Genomic DNA, 21,618 nt, shown 5'->3' on the forward strand with positions numbered 1-21,618 from the left:
TATAGGGGTGAACCACTGCGCCCAGTCCATTAAGTTTCTTTAAAAAGACAATGTTTATCAGCTCTATTCCTCTATCTGCTTTTTAAAAATTTAGGGGCCAGGCACTGTGGCTTATACCTGTAATCCCAGCACTTTGGGAGGCTGAGGCAGGTGGATCACAAGGTCAGGAGATTGAGACCATCCTGGCTAACATGGTGAAACCCCATCTCTACTAAAGATACAAAAAATTAGCCAGGCGTGGCAGCATGCACCTGTAGTCCCAGCTATTCGGGAGGCTGAAGCAGGAGAATGGCATGAACCCAGGAGACAGAGCTTGCAGTGAGCCGAGATGGCGCCACTGCACTCCAGCCTGGGTGACAGAGCGAGAATCCGTCTCAAAAATTAATTAATTAATTAAGCAGGTATGCCAATACCTCTAATCAGGCTCAATTTAGTTTTTAAACCACTCCTCTAAGAATTAAATGACTATACTTCTTCCACCAGTTCTTAATTATATAATCCCCTGAAAAACTTCTCAGGGGTGGTCAGAGTGGTTTATCCTCTTTGCAGCCCCAGGCTGTTAAATCTCTTCCCAATTCCACCCCATTGCTAATGAGTTTGTTACTACCCACAACTCTGCAGTCCAGCCAGTTTAGAATTTCTCCCTTAGCTCCTCAACCCTTCTCTGCCAAATTCAAAGAATGAACATACACCTCTGGTCTCCACGTGGTGCATTGTAATTGCTTGCACTGCACTGAAGTCAGATAGGATTTGGTGATAAATCCGGGATGAATTGAGACTAAGCACCCCCTTCTTCCCACAGACCTTTAGCTTGGTTTGATGTTTGATCTCAATCTGAAAATTATGCTGACTTTCTGAAATGTTTTCTGCTCCTGCCAGGAGGATGTGATCTACCCGGTATCTATGCCAAGCAGCATAAATGAATAGACATTTCTAGTTTTCCTGGTGTCATAAAAACCTTTGTATCGTCTCCAAATTCTCTCCTTGCCAGGAACACCTGTGCTCAACCTGATCTTCAGGTTTTACTATTGGCCTATATCCCACAACAAAGTGCAAAATGCCTCATCTTCACCACTCTTTGATAGAGTCAAGAAAAAAGACACCTGAGCTGATAGCAGAAAGGAATGTTGTTCTCACTGCTTTCACACACAGTCACTACAACATCCACATTGAGATATGCTGCTACTTTACCCTTTTGCTCCTGGAATTACAAAGTGGAAAGACAGACGATTTTCTTTGCAATATGGCAAGAGTACAGAATGCATGCACACACACACACACACACACACACCCCCCACATTATCAAAACCTTCATCTGTCCCATTATAGTATCAGACCAGCAGAATGGACCTGGTTCAATGTCCATTGTGATGATCCACAAAGATCCCGAGATGACTTGAGCAGATGGTTATCCTATAACCAATCCAGTCCTCTAATGAACGTAATAAAGCACATTTCACAGTAGGAAGCAATGGGAAATGGGAGGTGGGTTCAGAAAATAGGGGCTGCTGAGATTGTTTACCAGCTGAGTGACCCCAAGCAAATTACTTACTTAATCTCTTCTCCAGAGACTTGTCAAGGGGTGAAGCAATTCAGCAGCTAGCATTAGATGCAGCCTCCATTACTCAAGGAAAGTTTGAATTCAAAGACTTAAAAAAAGTTCACAAACACCCGGTAGTCATTTGTAAACCATGCTCAGAAAACACTCAAAAGTTAGGCTAAAAATTCTGGAAACCAACAAAAGCAAACTGTTATTTAAAAGAATGGGCCAGGTGTGGTGGCTCACGCCTATAATCCCAGCACTTTCGGAGGCCGAGGTGGACTGATCACTTGAGGTCAGGAGTTCAAGACCAGCCTGGCCAACATGGCGAAACGCTGTCTCTACTAAAAATACAAAAATTAGCCAGGGCTGGTAGTGGGCACCTATAATCTCAGCTACTCAGGAGGCTGAGGCAGGAGAATCGCTTGAGCCATGGAGGCGGAGGTTGCATAGAGCTGAGATCGCACCATTGCACTCCAGTCTAGGTGACAGAGTGAGATTCCATCTCCAAAAAAAAAACAACAACAACAACAAAAAAACAATGGGCCTGTTGTAGTGGCTCACACCCGTAATCCCAGCTACTGGGTGGCTGAGGTGGGAGGATCACTTGAGCCTGGGAGACCAAGGCTGCAGTGAACTGTGATCGCACCACTGCACTCCAGCCACTGTACTCTAGCCTGGGTGACAGAGGAAGCCTCAGTCTCAAAAAATAAAAATTAAAAAATAGAAGGCGGTAGCCAGATGTGGTAGCTCACACCTGTAATCCCAGCACTGTGGGAGGCCAAGGAAGGAGAATCACCTGAGGCCAGGACTTTGAGACCAGCTCGCAGCCTGGGCAACACAGCAAGACCTCACTCTGGTGCCAAGGCTGGATGTGATGTACTCTTGGTCACTGCTGCCTTGACCTGGGCTCAGGTGATCCACCCACTTCAACCTCCTGAATAGCTGGGACTATATGCACATGCCACCATACTCAGCTATTTTTATTTTTGTAGAGACAGGTGTCTCACTATATTGCCCAGACTGGTCTCAAACTCCAGGGCTTAAGCAATCCTCCCGCCTCAGCTTCCCAAACTGTTGGGATTACAGGCATGAGCCACTCCCCAGGCTCTACCAAAAAAAAATATATATATATATATGTGTATGTGTGTGTGTGTGTATATAAATAAAAGGATGGAGGCCAGGCACAATGGCTCATGTCTGTAATCCCAGCACTTTGGGAGGCCAAGGCAGGTAGATCACCTGAGGTCCGGAGGTCGAGACCAGCCTGATCAACATGGAGAAACCCCATCTGTACTAAAAATACAAAATTAGCCAGGTGTGGTGGCACATACCTATAATCCCAGCTACTCTGGAGGCTGAGGCAGGAGAATCGTTTCAATCTGGGAGGCGGAAGTTGTGGTGAGCTGAGATCACGCCATTGCACTCCAGCCTGGGCAACAAGAGTGAAACTCTGTCTCAAAACAATAAAAAATAAATAAAAAATAAAAGGATGGTGAATTATAGGCTAAAATTTCCCACTGTTATTTTAAAAAATAGCCAAACACAGACTGAATCCCATATCTACCAAAAGTAACATCAGCAGTCAATTCAGTGGCTTCATTTTATAAATCATATGGATGCAGTATGTTATAAACTAGGAAAAACAACCATGCCCAGGAAGAAAGAATGGTCCCTAGAAGAAAGACATGCATATGGATAAAGGCAAGGGCTGTAAAGACTAGTTATGTTAGCTTCTTTTCAAACCCAAAATGGAGACTTCTTCAGCCAAGCTCAAATATTAGAAGTCTTAACTTTTTAACAGCACCAAGTTTCAAAACACAGGCATACAAGTTACAGTAGACAAACACATCCTGTTTGCACTTGACTTCCCGTTTTGGGCTATCTGATCTCTTTCCATTGCTGTACCCTAGACCTTCAACAAATAGGTAACCTTTCATATCTGCCACCAACTGGTTCACTAGACAGTATTTCAGTGACAATAAAGTACATTATTATATGAGTCAGGTAAAAGATCCACCTAACAAGCACCAAAAACCAATCATGAGTGTCTAAGACACTTTCTGGATTTCCCATGCTTTGTACTGACATCTGACTTAAGCAATAAAAACTTAACACAAATAGTGCTGAGATAAAGAAATTAACCCTGAAACAAAACTTGGAATATGAGGGCTGGAAAAAAGAGCAAGAAAAATTGAAAATGTCTTAATAATTTAATGTTAGCCCCCTTTTCAAATGCAGAATGAACGGATTCCAAGAAGGGAGTGACTGAGACAGCTAAACCGCCCTTTGGTGAAAACTGCCTCAAATCCAACCGGCTACCAACTGGACAGTCTACTTTTCAGCATTGCAAAAGCCTTCAATTTTAGACACCTAAAGCCTCCATTTCAAGTGCAACTTTCCACTACTTTCAAAGATTTGGTGGTTTCCTAGGCCACATTCAGTTCTAGAAGTAAACACTGGGCAACAAATACCCCCAGTTTAATGAACAAGTCATTTAGCCTCTTTGGGTCTGTTTTCTCATCTGGAAAACAGGAAGGTTGAACTACACTCATCTCTAATGTTTTATCCAGCTATAGAAAAAAATTGAGGATTCAATATTAATGGTTAGCAGAAGTTTCTATGGCTTCCTGCATTATTTCTTTGGTCAAATAAGATGCCTCTGACATCCCACATCCCACACTGTGAATAAAATGCCCTGATCTACCTCCCCAGTACCCAAAGATTTTTTTTCCCTTTCCCTTTCACTTGAAACATGCATCGGAAAATTCCCCTCTTGAAAGCAATACACTGACAAATTTTAAGTCCTGTTCTTTATACAAGGTCTTTTATTAAGATCTTAATGTAATCACCAGTCAATTCTTATGCTGCTCATCCGATTCATGAAGGAACTTGAGCCACAAAAGGATGGAGAAAATCCGACCAGCAGCATATGGCACACCCACACAGTAACTGCTAATGGGGAAAGAATGAGGCAAAATCTGGGTAAAAAAAAAAAGGAGTGGTAAAGAGAAGTTCAGTGAGTCAGTGCAAGGGAAAACACAGGTTAATAGAAAAGAAAGAAAAGGAAATGTGAAAGGAAGAAGAAAAGCAAAAAGGGAGGGAATCTATAAACCATGATCAGAAACTTAAAAATCTGAAATTCTGTTCAGTTATTCATTCATTCACCCAATAGATATCGAATGCCCACTATGTGAAGGAACTGAACTAGACACTAGGGGAAAGACAAAGGTCAACCAGACAGATCTGCTCAGTGAGGCCATGGTCTAGTAGGAGATAGGTACGTACACAAACAACTATAATAGATGGCAGAAAGTGTAATGTGCCACAAATGAGACATAAAAGAGAATTCTCTGCTATGAGACTCAGGAAGAAGTGATTACTCCCAGTGAGGGATCAGACTAGGGAGCCTTCATGAGAAGAATGCCATTCCAAGCCAAAAGCACAACAGAAACAAGGATACTCAAGTAGGAAATCAAGGACATACAGGAGCAGTGAGTAACTGGCAATAGCTAGTGATCCAGAGAGCCATGTCTAAATTGGATAGCTGGACTGGAGCCAGACTGAGTATTCAGAAACTAGCTTTAGTATCTGAATTTAAGTCTAGTGGAAGAGGAAGGGGACAGGGAGGAGTTGATAGACTAGGAGCCAGAGGAAACTCAAAAACTTAACCCATAAAATTAAGATAATAAAATCAACACAAAATCAGTGAGAACAGATATGTAAAGTTCCTCCAAAGAGAGAATATCTTCCAAACCAAAAGCAAGAAGAGAACAAAAAGGCTTGGATGACTATATGAATACACAGGTATTTAAACAAAGAATGTGACCACATCTAAGAAAGATTAGCAAAGAAATCTGGAAAAATCTAGAAAAAACAAGGAGGGGCATTTTGACTCCAGAACTGCCCAAGGCCGAGAAATACTAGAGGGAGGTGACACAACATCTCCGCAGTGGAACAAGGTGGTTATTTCATGAAGCTTAGATGGGAACAGCATATAAAGTAGCATATAGGGGTATGGGCTCTTAGAGGCAGAGGGACTTGGTTCAAATCTCAGTTCAGCATCTTATCAGCTTAAAGAGAGTCTTGGTTTCCTCATTTGTAAATTGAAGATAATTGTGGCTACTTTGCAGGAGGATCACTGGGAGAATAAAATGCCCTACTGTATGCAAAGTACTTAATACAATACCAGGTATTATGGGAAACAATCAATAATCTTTTTTGTAACTGTATTCTGCCCTAAAAGCCATTCTATCTTATAAATCCATGCTCACCAAGCAAGCTTGATATTATTAAATTTGATTGCCAGATCTCTTGATACTGAAAAGCAATTATCCTAACAAATTCCAGAATCCTCTTAACAGAAAAGGAATCCTTCATTCTAAAATAATAAATTGGCATTCCATTCTGAGCTCAATCACTCAAGTCTGAATACAATCCTGTCTTCAAGACTAATTATTTCCAGGTTCTCAACAAAATACATTTTCTGACCCAAGACTAGACTGACGACACAGTGACCAAAATCCTGAGGGGTCATCCTGAGAAGCTAGATTGGCATCACCCTGGCCAGCCCTACCTAACTTGTATAATACTTTCCCATACTTCTCCTCCACCTTCCTCTCATACCCTTCAATCACGCACTATAGTGAAGCACTTTACCTTCCTCTCTAACCGTATAGAGGTCCAATATCCCATCTTATCCATTTTTGCATTTTCCTCCATATCCCAATATAACTTGCATCAAAAGAACCACAATAAATATTTACTGTAAAACACAATTTTGCTTAACAACACAAGCCATTGCATTCCACCATTCCCACAAGCTGAGGCCTCTTTCTGATTTATTTTTCCCACATCAGATGGGTAATGCACTGACTTTGTAGTAACAAAGCTTGAGAGAGGCACATCTCATACATGTGCATGAAAATCCAGTCATTACACTTATGAACAACAAAATAATCCCCTTTCTAATTTACCGAACTCTTATTCTATCCTTTTCTTCCCCCCTTCCTTCCCCTCCCCTACCTCTCCATTCCTAAACTGCCAGATTATTATAGAAAAATAAGACTTTATTTAACTGGGCTGCTAACAAATTCATACAGCTGGAGCTAAGCCATCACTGGGCTCTAAAAACCTTTATCTCTAGCTGATGTCCTGATAGGACTTTCCAAAAAAACAGTGTCATGCAAGGTTTAGGAGCATGGGGCCTGGGTCAGACAGAACTCATAGTCTTCTTTCTGTGTGACCTGTCAAGGTGATTAATTCCCTAAGCATCATTTTTCTCATCTGTAAAATGAAGTACCTAAATGAGGTCATTCACACAAATCCTTAACACTAGAACAGTGACCGGCTTAGAGTAGGTGCTTAGTAAATACCGATACAACAGCTTTTAAAATCTTGCCTTTACACACATGCTCCTCTATGGAAGTTTGTACAAGGCAAACTCTTTGTGATCTTCCTTTTTCTTCAATTCCCAACTTCCCTAAGAAAGTAGCTGGTACTCTGCCTTCACTTCTCCATCACATACTCATTCATAAACTCAATTTCATTCTGCAGAAAGCCCTTTCTCCATGGTCACCAATGATCTTCTAATGGATAAATGTGTGGCTCTTTCCTACATCCTCAACCTTCATGATCTCCCTGCAGCCCCATACACCCACAACCTACCCATATTCTTCCTTATGAAGCTGTCCTCAGAGGGTTACCAAGAATTATGGACAGAAATATAACTTTAATTAAGCATTAGGTCAGGTGCAGTGGCTCACCTGTAATCCCAGCACTTTGGGAGGCTGAGGTGGGTGGATCACCTGAGGTCAGGAGTTCAAGACCAGCCTGGCCAAAACGATAAAAACCCATCTCTACTAAAAATACAAAATTAGCTGAGTGTGGTGGCACACACCTGTAGTCCCAGCTACTCAGGAGGCTGAGGCAGGAGAATCACTTGAACCCGGGAGGCGGAAGTTGCAGTGAGCCAAGATCATGCCATTGCCCTCCAGCCTGGGCCACAGAGCAAAACTCCATCTCAAAGCAAAACAAAACAAATCAAAAAACACATTAATCAGGCTGGACTTTGACGCGTTTCCTTGTAATGGTAAGTCACACGGCACTAGATACTGACCATTTGCATCCCTACTGTTTCTAAAGATAGGATCTCTGACTCTAGAAGCATAAGGCTTTTTTTTAAGAATTGCTTGACATATTTTTCAGATCCCGAATTCTGGTAAAACAGCTTATGTCAACCAGTTTGAAGACCCTCAGAGAGAAACGAAATCAGCATAATACAGTTTTTTCATCTCCTGGTCCCATTACGTCACCTTTCTCTCTCTGGTCAACCAACAATCACCACACTCCAGCCCACTCCAAAATCCTTAAAAACCCTAGCTCCAAACTCCTCAGGGGGATGTATTTGCAGTTCTCTCTCATCTCCTCATTCTGCAGCCCTACAATTAAACCCCACCCCCATGTCTTGGGTATTGACTTACCACACATCAGGCAGCACACTTACTCCCAATACACTTGAATTCTCCTTATAGGCTCCTTTTCCCACATTGGCTCCCACTGCAGGCGCAGTAGCTTGACTCACCTTTGACATCAATGACCACTCTTGCTCCCTTATTTTCCTTCCCTGGTTCCTCCTTGTGCCCCCTACATAGGCCCCAGGGCTCTGTACTCCTTACTCTTCCCTCTTCCTTTCCTTCTCTAGTGAATTTTACTTCCACTTTTTTTTTCTTTTTTTTTGAGACGAAGTTTTGCCTTTTGCCCAGGCTGGAGTGCAGTGGCACAATCTCGGCTCACCACAACCTTCGCCTCCCAGGTTCAAGTGATTCTCCTGCCTCAGCCTCCCCAGTAGCTGGGATTACAGGCATGTACCACCACACCCAGCTAATTTTGTATTTTTAGCAGAGACAGGGTTTCTCCGTGTTGGTCAGGCTGGTCTTGAACTCCCAACCTCAGGTGATCTGTCCGCTTCAGCCTCCCAAAATGCTGGGGTTACAGGCGTGAGCCACCAAGCCCAGGCTGGTTCTACTTTTTAAATGCATCCTGCAAGTATCCCGTTCTATGTCCACTGCCATAACCTGCCCTATCTGCCATGATCCTTCTCAAGAAGGGAGACAAACACTTCCTTACTGGTCCCTTTTTTGTGACTCTCTATTCTCTACAGAGTAGCCAGGGTATCCTTTTATTTAGAAAAAGAATCTCTGCTTGTCACTTTCTGTTTTAAGCCTTCAATGGTGTCCCACCACCTTTTTTTTTTTTTTGAGACAGAGTTTTCGCTCTTGTTACCCAGGCTGGAGTACAATGGTGCAATCTCGGCTCACTGCAACATCCACCTCCCGAATTCCAGCAATTCTCCTGCCTCAGCCTCCTGAGTAGCTGGGATTACAGGCATGAGCCACCATGCCTGGCTAAAATTTTTTGTATTTTTAGTAGAGACGGGATTTTATCACGTTGGCCAGGCTGTTCTCGAACTCCTGACCTCAGGTGATCCACCTACCTCAGCCACCCAAAGTGCTAGGATTACAGGTGTGAGCCACCATGCCCAGCACCACCACACTTTTGAGTGAAGGCTAAACTCACTCTCTAGCCCACAAAGTCCCCATGTGATGTGGGCTCTGCCTGCCTCTCCCACTTTACCTCATGTAGCTCTCCCTCTTCACTCACCTCGCTCTGTCCTCAGTCACCTTCTTTCAATTCCTCAAAAATTATAAATTATTTATTGCCCCAGGGCCTACAAACTTGGGGTTCCTTTTCTGGCCGAAACATTCTCCTTAGCTCTTTTCACAAGACTGGCTCCTTCTCAGACTGCAGTTCACCTTCCCTATAACATAGCTGTCTGGCACACAGTAGGAGCTTACCAGGTATTTGTGAAAGGAACAGATTTCATATTCTTCAGTCAGGTAACTCCCGAAAGTGAATATCTGGAATCAGTCTCACCCTTCAGATTTCTAGATGCCTGCTAAACCTCCATATCTCAAATTTAGTATAGAAATGTCTCATTTCTAAATGCCTGCTAAACCTCCATACCTCAAATTTAGCATACTAGATACAAAAAACCAAGCTTTCATCTTTTCCCAAACCAGTTTCTCCAGTTTTCTGAAATTACATGAGCAATATGACCCACAGTTTCCACTTCAGAACAATAAATTTCCCTTTCATTTGCTTCACTTGTCCAAAATTACAATCACCTTTAAAACTAAATTCGGCCGGGCGCAGTGGCTCAAGCCTGTAATCCCAGCACTTTGGGAGGCCGAGACGGGCGGATCACGAAGTCAGGAGATCGAGACCCTCCTGGCTAACCCAGTGAAACCCTGTCTCTACTAAGAAAATACAAAAAACTAGCCGGGCCAGGTGGTGGGCGCCTGTAGTCCCAGCTACTCGGGAGGCTGAAGCAGGAGAATGGCGTGAACCCGGGAGGCGGAGCTTGCAGTGAGCTGAGATCCGGCCACTGCACTCCAGCCTGGGCGACAGAGCCAGACTCCGTCTCAAAAAAAAAAAATAAAAATAAAAATAACTAAATTCAAATATCACTTCATTCATTCATGCATTCAACCACTTATTCAACAAGTACTGAGTGCCTTTTATGAGGCAGACACTATGTTAGATACTCGAAAGCAAAGCAGATATATTTTTGTCTATTATACATCAAACAATCATATAAATATTGAATTATAAACTAAAAAAAAGCAATGAAGGAAAAATGCCAGAAACCATGAGAAAAAAAATGAGAGGCATCAAGAAACACTGTTCTAATGATGGGTTGATTTAATGAAATATAATTTACCCTAGGCAGACTGCAAGGAAGAGCATACTAGACAAATGATTCAAACAAGTCCTAGAAGCAGGAGAGATAAGATCTATCTCAACGTACATACCATCTTGCCTTACGTATTATACCTATCTGTCCCCCGCACCACACTCATTTTACTGATAGCTACCTGAAAGAAAGGACATAGAGTGTCTCTTAGGTGCCAACACAACACCCCCAGGAGATACTGAGTCACTGGTCTGGTACCTAGGAGCTTATGCTTGTAAAAAGCTCCCAGATGACTCTATATGCAGCCAAATTTGTAAATCATATGCCCAAACTACCCATTTAATAAACATGTATTGATTATTCTCTCATGAAAAATCTCTATGGTCAGTGTGGTAAACTGTATCTAAAATTGGTGGTAGGCCAGGGGCGGTGGCTCACGCCTGTAATCCCAGAACTTTGGGAGGCCAAGGCGGGCAGATCATGAGGTCAGGAGTTCAGGACCAGCCTGACCAACATGGTAAAACCCCATATCTAATAAAAATACAGAAGTTAGCCAGGCGTGGTGGCACGCAACTGTAATCCCAGCTACTCATGAGGCTGTGGCAAGAGACTCACTTGAAACCGGGAGGCAGAGGTTGCAGTGAGCTGAGATCGCACCACTGCACTCCAGCCTGGGCGACAGAGTGAGACTCTGTTTCAAAAAATAAAATAAAATAAAATAAAATTGGTAGTAATAATCCAAACCACACTGCAAGCTCTTTTGCAATGTGATTTTTACCCTCTATCCTTTAGAGGTGAAGTCAATGTCCCCGCCTCTTGTATCTGGGCAAAAGTGATGATGTATGACTGCCAGGCCTAGGTCTTAAGAGATCCTGCAGCTTCTGTTATGGCCCAGCCACCATGAAAAGGAGCTCGAGCTAGAATTTTTTTTTTTTTTTTTTTTTTTTTTGAGATGGTCTCAATCTGTCGCCCAGGTTGGAGTGCAATGGCACAATCTTGGCTCACTGCAACCTCTGCCTCCCGGGTTCAAGCGATTGTCCTGCCTCAGCCTCCCAAGCAGGTAGGATTACAGGTGCCCGCCACCACGCCTAGCAAATTTTTGTATTTTCAGTAGAGATGGGGTTTCACCATGTTGGTCAGGCTGGTCTGGAACTCCTGACCTCACGTGATCCACCCACCTCAGCCTCCCAAAGTGCTGGGATTACAGGCATGAGCCACCATGCCTGGCCATTCTATATAGGTTTATGAGTGATAAGAGACCAAGAAAAAGAACTCACAGAGAACCAGGATATCCCAGCCAACAGCTAGCTCCAGAGGTATAGACCTGTGCAGCCATCTTGGATCCTACAGCTCAATCAGCATCATATGGGGCAAAAAAAAATATGTCCTCCTTTCCCGAATTACTAACCCACAAAATCATAGGCAATAAAATGGTTGTCATGTTATGCCACCAAAAGTCTTTGGGTAATTTGTCACACAATAGACAACTGAAACAGTCAGAAATTCAACACTCTCTTGGGCAGTCATTCAAACATTTCCCCACTTTGATGATCAAAAAACTCTTTCTCGTACTCATCAAAATTGCTCCTCCTTCAATTTAAGACCATTTCCTCTTAAATCTTTGAAGTTCATGAAGAATAATTAATAAAAATCCCCCTGGCAAAAACTATTCTTGTATTCGAAGATGATAATCAAGCTCTCCCTTAGCTTTTCCTTCTCCAGGCTAAAATCTTTCCCCCCTTTTTTTAAACTTAAAATGATAAGACCTATTTTTCAACCTTTTAATCATTTTAATTATCCTCTCAAGTATGAGGGGACCAAAATTGAATGTCACATGCCAATATCTAACAGAGATTATTTCCTAGCTCTAATGGTTCATCTTTCTATAATGAAATTTCTCATAGTCCCAAATATGGCATTTTAGCACTCCAAAAATTGTGAAGTGATCTACAAAGTTAATTACTTACTATAACTATAAAAGGTTTTCTGCTCTTAACACTCAGCTTACTCCATTTTGGGATGACTGCTTTCACTCACCAGCCTGGTTTGACGCTCCACCAGGGCAGCAGGTTTTCACAACTTCCAGATATTTGAAGTATAATGGAAAAACTTGAGAGGTTGGAGTGGGCGCACCATTAATTTCAGTCAAGGTCTCTAACTACAACCAGGGCCTTCCCATAGGTCAGGCAGGTTCTGAGCACCTCCTCCTCCTACCTTGATGATAAAGTGGCCTTGTAAAAGGCAAGACCGTTAGCACTTGCCTATCGAGCAAAAGCACCATTTCTGTGGAACCTGATAGAGTATATTTAACTACTATATTAAGAGACAAACCAGTTGCTTAATGCAGTGTAAGAACCATGTTTTCTCTCTGAGTCTTACCTGAAAGTAAGTATGCTTTGGTATCAGACTAGCTTTATAATCACTGGTAAAATAGGGATAATAAATAAAGCCTACCCAACACAAATAAAACCATATGAGGGAAATAATTTTGTAAAACACCATGAAAATGTTGTAATATTGTCGGACTAGATCTCAGCAAGCCCTTTAAATCTTCAAATTAACTTTGAATGATTACTTGACGGTTGCAGGTAACATACAAAGTAAGCAGCCATGGGCTCATGTTCATCAAATAGGAATAAAAAACCATGCCATCTAACAAAAAAGCTTATGGATTTTCTAATATTGCACAGAATAACGGTTTGACCCTGGAGATCCAGGTCAGCCACTCTCTCTGATGGTGTCAAGCTCTAGTCCAGGGATACCAAGTTCAGTCAAGGAACTCAACAGTCTAGTGGAAGAGACAGACAGTGCTGTCTGTCAGAAAAGACAGAGAAGTCAGAGAAGAGGCATATATGAACTAAGTGTCCTGAGGGATGAGTATCTTGCCAGCTGGAGAAGGGAGAGGCCATTGGGAAAAGGCAGAGTCCTAAAAGACATGGTATATCCAGGGAATGTTAAAATGAGAAGTTCAGTGAAGCTGGAGAGGAGAGAAATGGCCAGGGGAGAGGGAGATAAGATGGTTAACAGCAACATGTAGGAAACAATCCAACTGTGAAAGGTTTTAGAAGTCAAGCTAAGTGGCACCTTAAATGAAAAGATTAGATGTTGACTTCTAAAAGATAACTTAGGGGCCGGGCGCGGTGGCTCAAGCCTGTAATCCCAGCACTTTGGGAGGCCGAGACGGGCGGATCACGAGGTCAGAAGATCGAGACCATCCTGGCTAACACAGTGAAACCCCGTCTCTACTAAAAAAAATACAAAAAACTAGCCGGGCGAGGTGGCGGGCGTCTGTAGTCCCAGCTACTCGGGAGGCTGAGGCAGGAGAATGGCGTAAACCCAGGAGGCGGAGCTTGCAGTGAGCTGAGATCGCGCCACTGCACTCCAGCCTGGGCGACAGAGCGAGACTCCGTCTCAAAAAAAATAAAAAAATAATAAAAAAAAAAAGATAACTTAGGCAATAATATGGAGAAGATAGGAGCAAGGTAAGACTTATGGTGGAGTGGCCATTTGAAAAGGGTCTGAACTAGGAGTTACAAACTCAAATTCCTAGAGGCAATGCAGACAAAATGCTAAGTCTTCAGTGTGTAAGATGTCAGAAGATGGTGGTATCTGTACTGTTTGAAGAGTACAGGCCCTCTCTCTGATGGTGCCTAAAAGTATTCACACACAAAATTTTAAGCCCTTAGGCTGATTGACAGATTTTTGAGATGGAATCTCCTGTGCCTTGGCTGGAGTTCAGCAGCACAATCTCGGCTCACTGACACCTCCGCCTCCTGGGTTCAAGCAATTCTCTTTCCTCAGCCTGCCGAGTAGCTGGTACCACAGGCACTGGCCACCATGCCTGGCATGCCTTTTTTTTTTTTTTTTTTTTAAATAGAGACAGGGTTTCAACATGTTGGCCAGGATGGTCTCAAACTCTCTCTCCTTTTTTCTTTTCTTTTTTTTTTTTTGATATAGAGTCTCACTGTTGCCCAGGCTGGAGTACAGTGGTGTGATCCTCACTCACTGCAACCTCCACCTCCTGGGTTCAAGCAATTCTCCTGCTTCAGCATCCTGAGTAGCTGGGATTACAGGTGCCACCACGCCCAGCTAATTTTTGTTGTTAGTAGAGATGGGTTTTCACCATGTTTGCCAGGCTGGTCTCAAACTCCTGACCTCAGGTTATTCACCCACCTCGGCCTCCCAAAGTGCTGTGATTACAGGTATGAGCCACCATGCCCAGCCTGATTTTAATTGTCCAGTTTTGACCTCTAGTAAATTAAGGCAATGACAGTGTGAATGAAGAAAAGCCACACATCAAACAGTACTCCAATAAAATCAACAGGGTTTAGCACATTTAAAGATGTGAAACTAAAAAGAATGAATAGGGCTGGGCACAGTGGCTCATGCCTGTAATCCCAGCACTTTGGGAGGCCAAGGCAGGTGGATCACGAGGTCAAGAGATCAAGTCCATCCTGGCCAACATGGTGAAACCCTGTCTCTACTAAAAATACAAAAATTAGCTGGGCGTGGTGCCACATGACTGTAGTCCCAGCTACTCAGGAGGCTAAGGCAGGAGAATCACTTGAACCCGGGAAGCAGAGGTTGCAGTGAGTTGAGATCGTGCCACTGCACTGCAGCCTGGGCGACAGAGCAAAACTCCGTCTCGGGGAAAAAAAAAAACAAGAGTCGATAAGAGGATCGGAGTTGAGAAAGTACAGTACAGGCTCTTGCTCATTCTACCCTTACTGAGAACCTACTATGTGCAACGTACCATGGATACAATTCTAACAAAGCAGACTGATTCTCAATACATACTATGATTGGAGTAAATACCAGGTTCTCCTGAGTACTCACCTAGCCCTGGTAAGTAAGAAGAGGCTTTGTGGAAGAGGTGACTTCTAGGCTGAAACCAGCTGGCCAGATTAAGCTTGGGGAAGGTGTGTAAAAGAAGGCTTATATGTGCTACAGTCTGAGGTGAAAAGAACATGGGCATTTGTTGGAATTATAAGGAGCAGAAACGTAATTTTGAAGGTGACGACCACCTAGAGATATCATAGTCTGATTAGGTGAAGGGTTCAAAAGTTTGGAGATGAAAAGCAGGAAGGAGACAGGGTAGCAGCCTAGTAGAATTAGAAATGAGGAGGTTCTTCCTATTAATTCAGAAAGGAATACAGGAACAAACTCACTGGTAAGACAGTGTTCTCTACAACTCAGTATTTAGTTATTAGAAAGGCAACCAAATGCCTTCGCTTCTTTTCCTTTAACAATGGCTTAGTTTGACTAAAGTGTTTCTCATAAGACACACACAAAAAAAACAAAATACAAGAGCAAACGATGGATAAAGCTGTAAACCTAACGTTTTACTTTTCGAAGATTTATATAATCAGTGGTTTAATTGGACCTAACGCCACATCCAGAACCCAAATGAAAGAAAACTTCTGGCTGGGCGCAGTGGCTCACGCCTGTAATTCCAGCACTTTGGGAGGCTGAGGAGGGTGGGTCACCTGAGCTCCGGAGTTCGAGACCAGCCTGACCAACACGGGGAAAGCCTATCTCTACTAAAAATACAAAATTAGCTGGGCATGGTGGCACACACCTATAAATCCCAGCTACTTGGGAGGCCAAGGCAGGAGAATCACAACCCAGGAGGTGGAGGTTGCAGTGAGCTGAGATCGCGCCACTGCACTCCAGCCTGGGCAACAAGAGTGAAACTCTGTCTCAAAAAAAAAAAAAAAACCTGACTCACTTCTGAAGACAGGATTTTCCCAGTTTCTAATGCAGCTTCATCTAGCTAATGAAATTTAAGAAAAGAGTCTGAGGCTACCCGATTTTGCCAGTTTCAAAACATTGCCACGAGAGAAAGCAAGCTGTCTCTAGTTCCTGTGGCTGAGGTCGTTGGAGCCATGTTCAGATGAGATCATCGCAGGAACCAAGAGCAGTGGCTTTCATGCGAAGTGAATGGTGCCGCCTGGGGATGTATCTTTGGTAAGCAAGATTGCAACAGAGCAGGGAGTTTACTCAGGACAGTGCTGACTCATGCTGGGCAAAACTTGTATTTCCCAAACAACTCAGCCTGAACCAACCGCAATCAACTGCAACCTAGGAAAGAAGAGGCACCCCACTGATTGTTTTAAATCAAGTGCTGATTACTGGGGGCAGGTAAACCTCATTCCCCCACTGCTGATAATTTGGCCACCTCCAGAGCCCTTACCCAAAAAGTTCCAGTGGCCAGTTTCTAAAATTCCATCTGAGAACAGGCTGAGGCTGGGGTCAGCAAGATTACTGAACGTAGCAGGTTCACAGCTCTGAAGATTTCCCCAGGAGGCTGATAAAGAAGTCACTTTGCATTTACAAATTAGAACATCTGGGTCAGTGGACTCAGGGAACTTGCCCAGTCATCATTAGCCAGTCAAATCATTAGGGTGAATTTTTGTCAGTTCTAACCAGGCTCATTGTTCTTTTTTCCCACTAGGCCTCCTCTGACCTCTCTATTTCTTTAGACAACTCAAGTTCTCTCATTAATATAGACATACTGGAATTTTTTTTTTAATCATTCTCTATGCTAAAGCCAAATCATCCACCATCACACCTACTGGATGGATGCATAGCGAATATAGAAGTCTATGAAAATCACCTTAATACTTGCTCTGAAAAGAGAAATCCCTAAATTTATGTCAATTCTCATTTATTAGCCTGCTTATTTAAAAAAATTAATTCTAGAATAACTGGCTCATCATCAGCTATTAATTACTGAATTTGCCCTGACAGGCTAGAATTGACATTGGTGTCATAAAAAAAAAAAAAAAAGAAAAGAAAAAGTCCTTCCTTTCTGTGTGCTTTAATTTGACAAGAGAGAAACTAAAGTTCCTATTAGATCCTTCTGTTTCCTGCTTAAAATGTATGACAGTTCCCCACGACCATCAGCTATTTCTTGGCAGGGCATTTGAGGTAGGTCTCACACGGCATGAACTCTGGATGTAGCTGCCAACTCAGCTTGTCATTCAATAACAGAATTTGGGTTTAAAAACTATACTACTTAATACTATTCCTTTTCAAGGGGCTAGTTTTAAAAAGTTATTTATCCAACTCACTTAATTCTCCTTAATTACATTATTCCAGTAGGATAGCCATGCTGAGCTTTTATAAGGTATTATAAAATGTTTCCTGTTTTATTTCCTCCCCTTCAGTGTTTTCCTTTCAGAAAACGGCTTTGTTTAAAGAAGTTTCCTTATAGTACATGTTAATTAGTCCTTTCCAAATGATAAACACATCTTTACAGAAGCTGACAACCATTATCTCTTCAACCACACTTTAAAAAAATATTTCTGCAGTTGATGATAAGTTACAAATTCTAGTATGAAACAACTCTCAAGGTACAGACAAACATGGAACCTCCTTCAGAAAAAAAAATGATTAGAAAAGGTCCTGATCTGTTCTATATTTGTGAACTTTAAATAAAAAAGAGGGCTGGGCACGGTGGTTCACACCTATAATTGCAGCACTTTGGGAGGCCGAGGTGGGCGGATCACCTGAGGTCAGGAGTTCAAGACCAGCCTGACCAACATGGAGAAATCCCCACCTCTACTAAAAATACAAAATTAGCTGGGTGTGGTGGCACATGCCTGTAATCCCAGCTACTTGGGAGGCTGAGGCAGGAGAATCGTTTGAACCCAGGAGGCAGAGTTTGCAGTCAAGGAAGGAAGGAAGGAAGGAAGGGAGGGAGGGAGGGAGGGAGGGAGGGAGGGAGGGAGGGAGGGAGAAAATCCAGACAGTACTATACCCAGGAGACAGATACAAACTATATGAAGAGCAGACTGAAGGCCAAAGGCATGGAACTCCTAACTTGACTAAGAGAAACACCATTGAGCAAGTGAGCAGAGCTGCTGCAGCTTATCATTCCCCTCTTTAGGATTCTGATACAGTTTTAACCAACTTCCCCAAATTATGGCCACACTCCAGCCTAGTTCCTCCTTTTAAACTGGAAAGGTTGAGGATTACATTTTAGAGCTTAAAAAGGTACTTATTTGAACTAGTGGTTTCAGGCACTGGAGGTTTTATGAGGTTATCTGAAAATTATGAGAATATGAGGCTATGGAAGAAATAATAACTGTGACTTTCTGATTTTTTTCAATACATTATTTTAAAATTAGCCAGGCATGGTGGCATACACCTCTAACCCCAACTACAAGGGAGGCTGGGGCAGGAGAATTGCTTGAACCCAGGAGACGGAGGTTGCAGAGCCGAGATTGCGCCTCTGCACTTCAGCCCAGGCGACAGAAGGAGACTCTATCTCAAAACAAAAAACAACAGAAACAAAAAATACGTTATTTTAAAACTCAAGTAACTTAGCACCCAAAACTATTTATACTTTTTTTAATAGGGTGGTCCCAACAGATATTTAATGATTATGCATATGTGTGCCTGCCCACTATTTCACTTGAACAGAAATATGTGATGTCATTGACATCCTAGATTTACTTTCTTTTCTGCAATAGATCTTGACATTATAAACAATAAGCAGGTTTCAAAAGAGAAATTAAAATATCCATTTCTCAGGGTTCTGTAGTCTTCCAAATCCATAGAAAATTACCAAATACATACGGAAGATCTGGGAGGATGCACATGGCGGGGAAAGAACTGTAATGGGAATAAAGATCAAAGAGCTATGTTTAGCTTTGTTCAAATTACCCCCAAAAATTCAGTATATAAATTTTTTTTACAACAAGCATATATTCAAATATGATTTGGTAGTTTAAAATTCAGTTAAAATTTTAAACTTTGTATTGCTTACAAACTATTTTACTCTCACTTCACACTCTTTCCTCTCAACATCTCCCTTTTATTTACTTCCCTACCCCCAGCATCCTAAATGATACTGCACATTTCTTGTTTTTAACAAAATTAATCTTACTTGTGTCCACATCCTTTTTCTAACTGAGAAGTCGGTGAATGGATAAACGCACATTTCCAGGAACCAGTGCCTGTCTCACCTTGTTGATAATTAATGACTGCCAAATTCTAATCTTTGGTGTTCAGGGACCTTACAACCTTTTTTCCCTTTTTTTTTTTTTTAACTATAGAATATACTATTTAAGAAAAACAATATGATGGCAACCAAACATTTATCATCTAATAAATCACAGAAGTTAAGCATGAAAAATGAAGTAAACTTTATGATACTCAACAATTAATTCTAGGGGTACTTAAGAATCAACAGGGGTGCTTACTGAAAATGAACATTTCCCATCCCAGTCCCTCAGACACTCTGAATTAGCAGACATGGAGGGAGGCCGCAGAAACTGAATTTTTTTTTTTTTGAGACAGAATCTCGCTCTCATCGCGCAGGCTGGAGAGTAGTGGCACAATCTCAGCTCTCTGCAACCTCCACCTCCCAGCTTCAAGCAATTCTCCTTCCTCAGCCTCCCGAGTAGCTAGGATTATAGGCGTGTGCCACCATGTCTGGCTAATTTTTGTATTTTAAGTAGAGACAGGGTTTCGCCATGTTGGCCGGGCTGGTCTCAAACTCCAGACCTCAGCTGATCCACCTGCTTCAGCCTCCCAAAGTGCTAGGATTACAGGCTTGAGTCATCATGCCCGGTCAAAACTGAATTTTTAATCAGTACCTCTCTCTTCCAAGCCTTTTTTTTTTTTTTTTTTTTTTTGAGACAAGAGTCTTATTCTGTCGCCCAGGTTGGAGCTCAATGTGGCACAATCTCTCGGCTCACTGCAACCTTCGCCTCCGGGTTCAAGCAATTCTCCTGCCTCAGCCTCTCAAGTAGGTGGGATTACTATGCACCACCACGCCAGGCTAATTTTTGTATTTTTAGTAGAGACGGAGTTTCGTCATGTTGGCCAGGCTGGTCTTGAACTCCCGGCGTCAAGTGATCTGCCTGTCTCAGCCTCCCAAAGTGCTGGGATTATAGGTGTGAGCCACTGTGCCCGGCCTTCCAAGCAATTCTGACACAGATGGGTCTTGAATCATGTTTTGAGAAAAAGGACACAGCTATGTTCCCTAAGCACTGTTTAGAGTAAAATGAAAAACAGTTTTTTCAAAGACTGAACAGTAGTCACACTGAGCAGGTCCTACACATAAGTCCCCTCACCCACAAGAACCACAAAAAATGTAACAAACTATATTTACTTTGTTGGTTGGACCATTATTTTCTTCAAACCTTCAGAGACAATTATCCTAACTACCATTAAGGATTTCACCTGTCACCCACAGTCTTGTTATACTGAGACATTTTCACACCTGGATGCAATACAAGGGGCTTAATGGAATTTTTATGGCTAAAAATTAAAGTTCACTTGACTCAACAGAATAGTCAAATAAAACAAAGGAGAAAACCTCCCCCAAGGAACAGGTTGAAAGTAGAGGCTTTTGACTTCCTGATGAGCCAATTTTGTCCAGAAATTCAAACCATGGGATGCTATAAAGCTCATATGTCTTGAGAGTGCCCAAATGTCAACTTATCGCCAGAGCATCAGCCAGTGCAGGCTTACTGTAACATTTGGAAGCACAAACCTGCTGTATACAATGGACTCTCCTGGGAGATGGAGGCTGTCACCATGGCAGAGATCATTCCGTCTTGGGGCCAGAAGGACCAGGCAGTCCCTTTAATCTTTAACAAGCCACTTTCACATTTAGATACAGGAACTGGCACTGCATGAGGCTCAACCTGCTTCACAGCACTTTGCTGCAAAACAACCCCCCAGTTGCATGAGGGCATGCTAACCCAGTCTGTCCCCACTGGTCCAGTTACCAGAATCTATTCTATAATGCAATTGTGAGTACTTTATTATCCACTATGGTATAATACTTCATAGCTCAGAAAAGGTATCCAATATCAAGAGGCTAGCAACTGCCTACCTCAGGCACAATGAAATACTAGGTTCCTGCATTAGTAATTGAAAAAGTAGCAAGCATGCAGGAAAGAATCCAGAGGGGTCAGGACCCAGCCTGAGGACCTGATGACAAGACTGGGAGAAAGGAAGTCAGCAAGAAGTTAGCAACATGACCAAACTGCTATCTTGGGCAGCTCATTTCAGAAACCCAGCAACAGAAATCTTCGAACCATTTGATAGGTATATAATTTTCTATATAAGGCTATTTCTTAGGTTTTTTTTGTTTTGCTTTTGTTTTTTTCCTTGAGCAGCCAATACAGAAGAAGGGCAGGGAAAAGACCCCTGTCATCAAATTCCATCACCTAAACTCTAATAGCCTCATAATGTAAGTGACTTAGCAGGCTCATGTCCTATTACTACCTCGCCCCAGTAACCATACTCTCAGAAAAAAGATTCTGTCATTCAACTCTGCAGATTACCTGAATTCAAAATATAC

General features: G+C 42.5%; 1 protein-coding gene and 1 non-coding gene across 7 annotated transcripts in view; both read right to left on the reverse strand.

Moving 5' to 3' along the window:
- Positions 1–21,618, reverse strand: part of LOC105485147 (ring finger and FYVE like domain containing E3 ubiquitin protein ligase) — an 80,867-nt gene that overhangs the window by 37,072 nt on the left and 22,177 nt on the right. Inside the window, exon 2 of one of the 6 annotated variants that reach the window (XM_071082730.1) lies at positions 2,875–2,993. The exons of the other annotated variants lie outside the window; for them this stretch is intronic. The gene's annotated coding sequence lies outside the window, so the exon portion shown is untranslated. The remainder of the gene's footprint in view (positions 1–2,874; positions 2,994–21,618) is intronic. 6 annotated transcript variants of the gene reach the window in all.
- On the reverse strand, positions 6,394–6,500 carry LOC112427323 (small nucleolar RNA U13). The gene has a single exon (XR_003018831.2). It is a non-coding gene; the product is annotated as a small nucleolar RNA U13 (small nucleolar RNA).

The sequence above is a fragment of the Macaca nemestrina genome, chromosome 17, assembly GCF_043159975.1.
Source record: "Macaca nemestrina isolate mMacNem1 chromosome 17, mMacNem.hap1, whole genome shotgun sequence".
NCBI classification, from domain to species: Eukaryota; Metazoa; Chordata; class Mammalia; order Primates; family Cercopithecidae; genus Macaca; species Macaca nemestrina.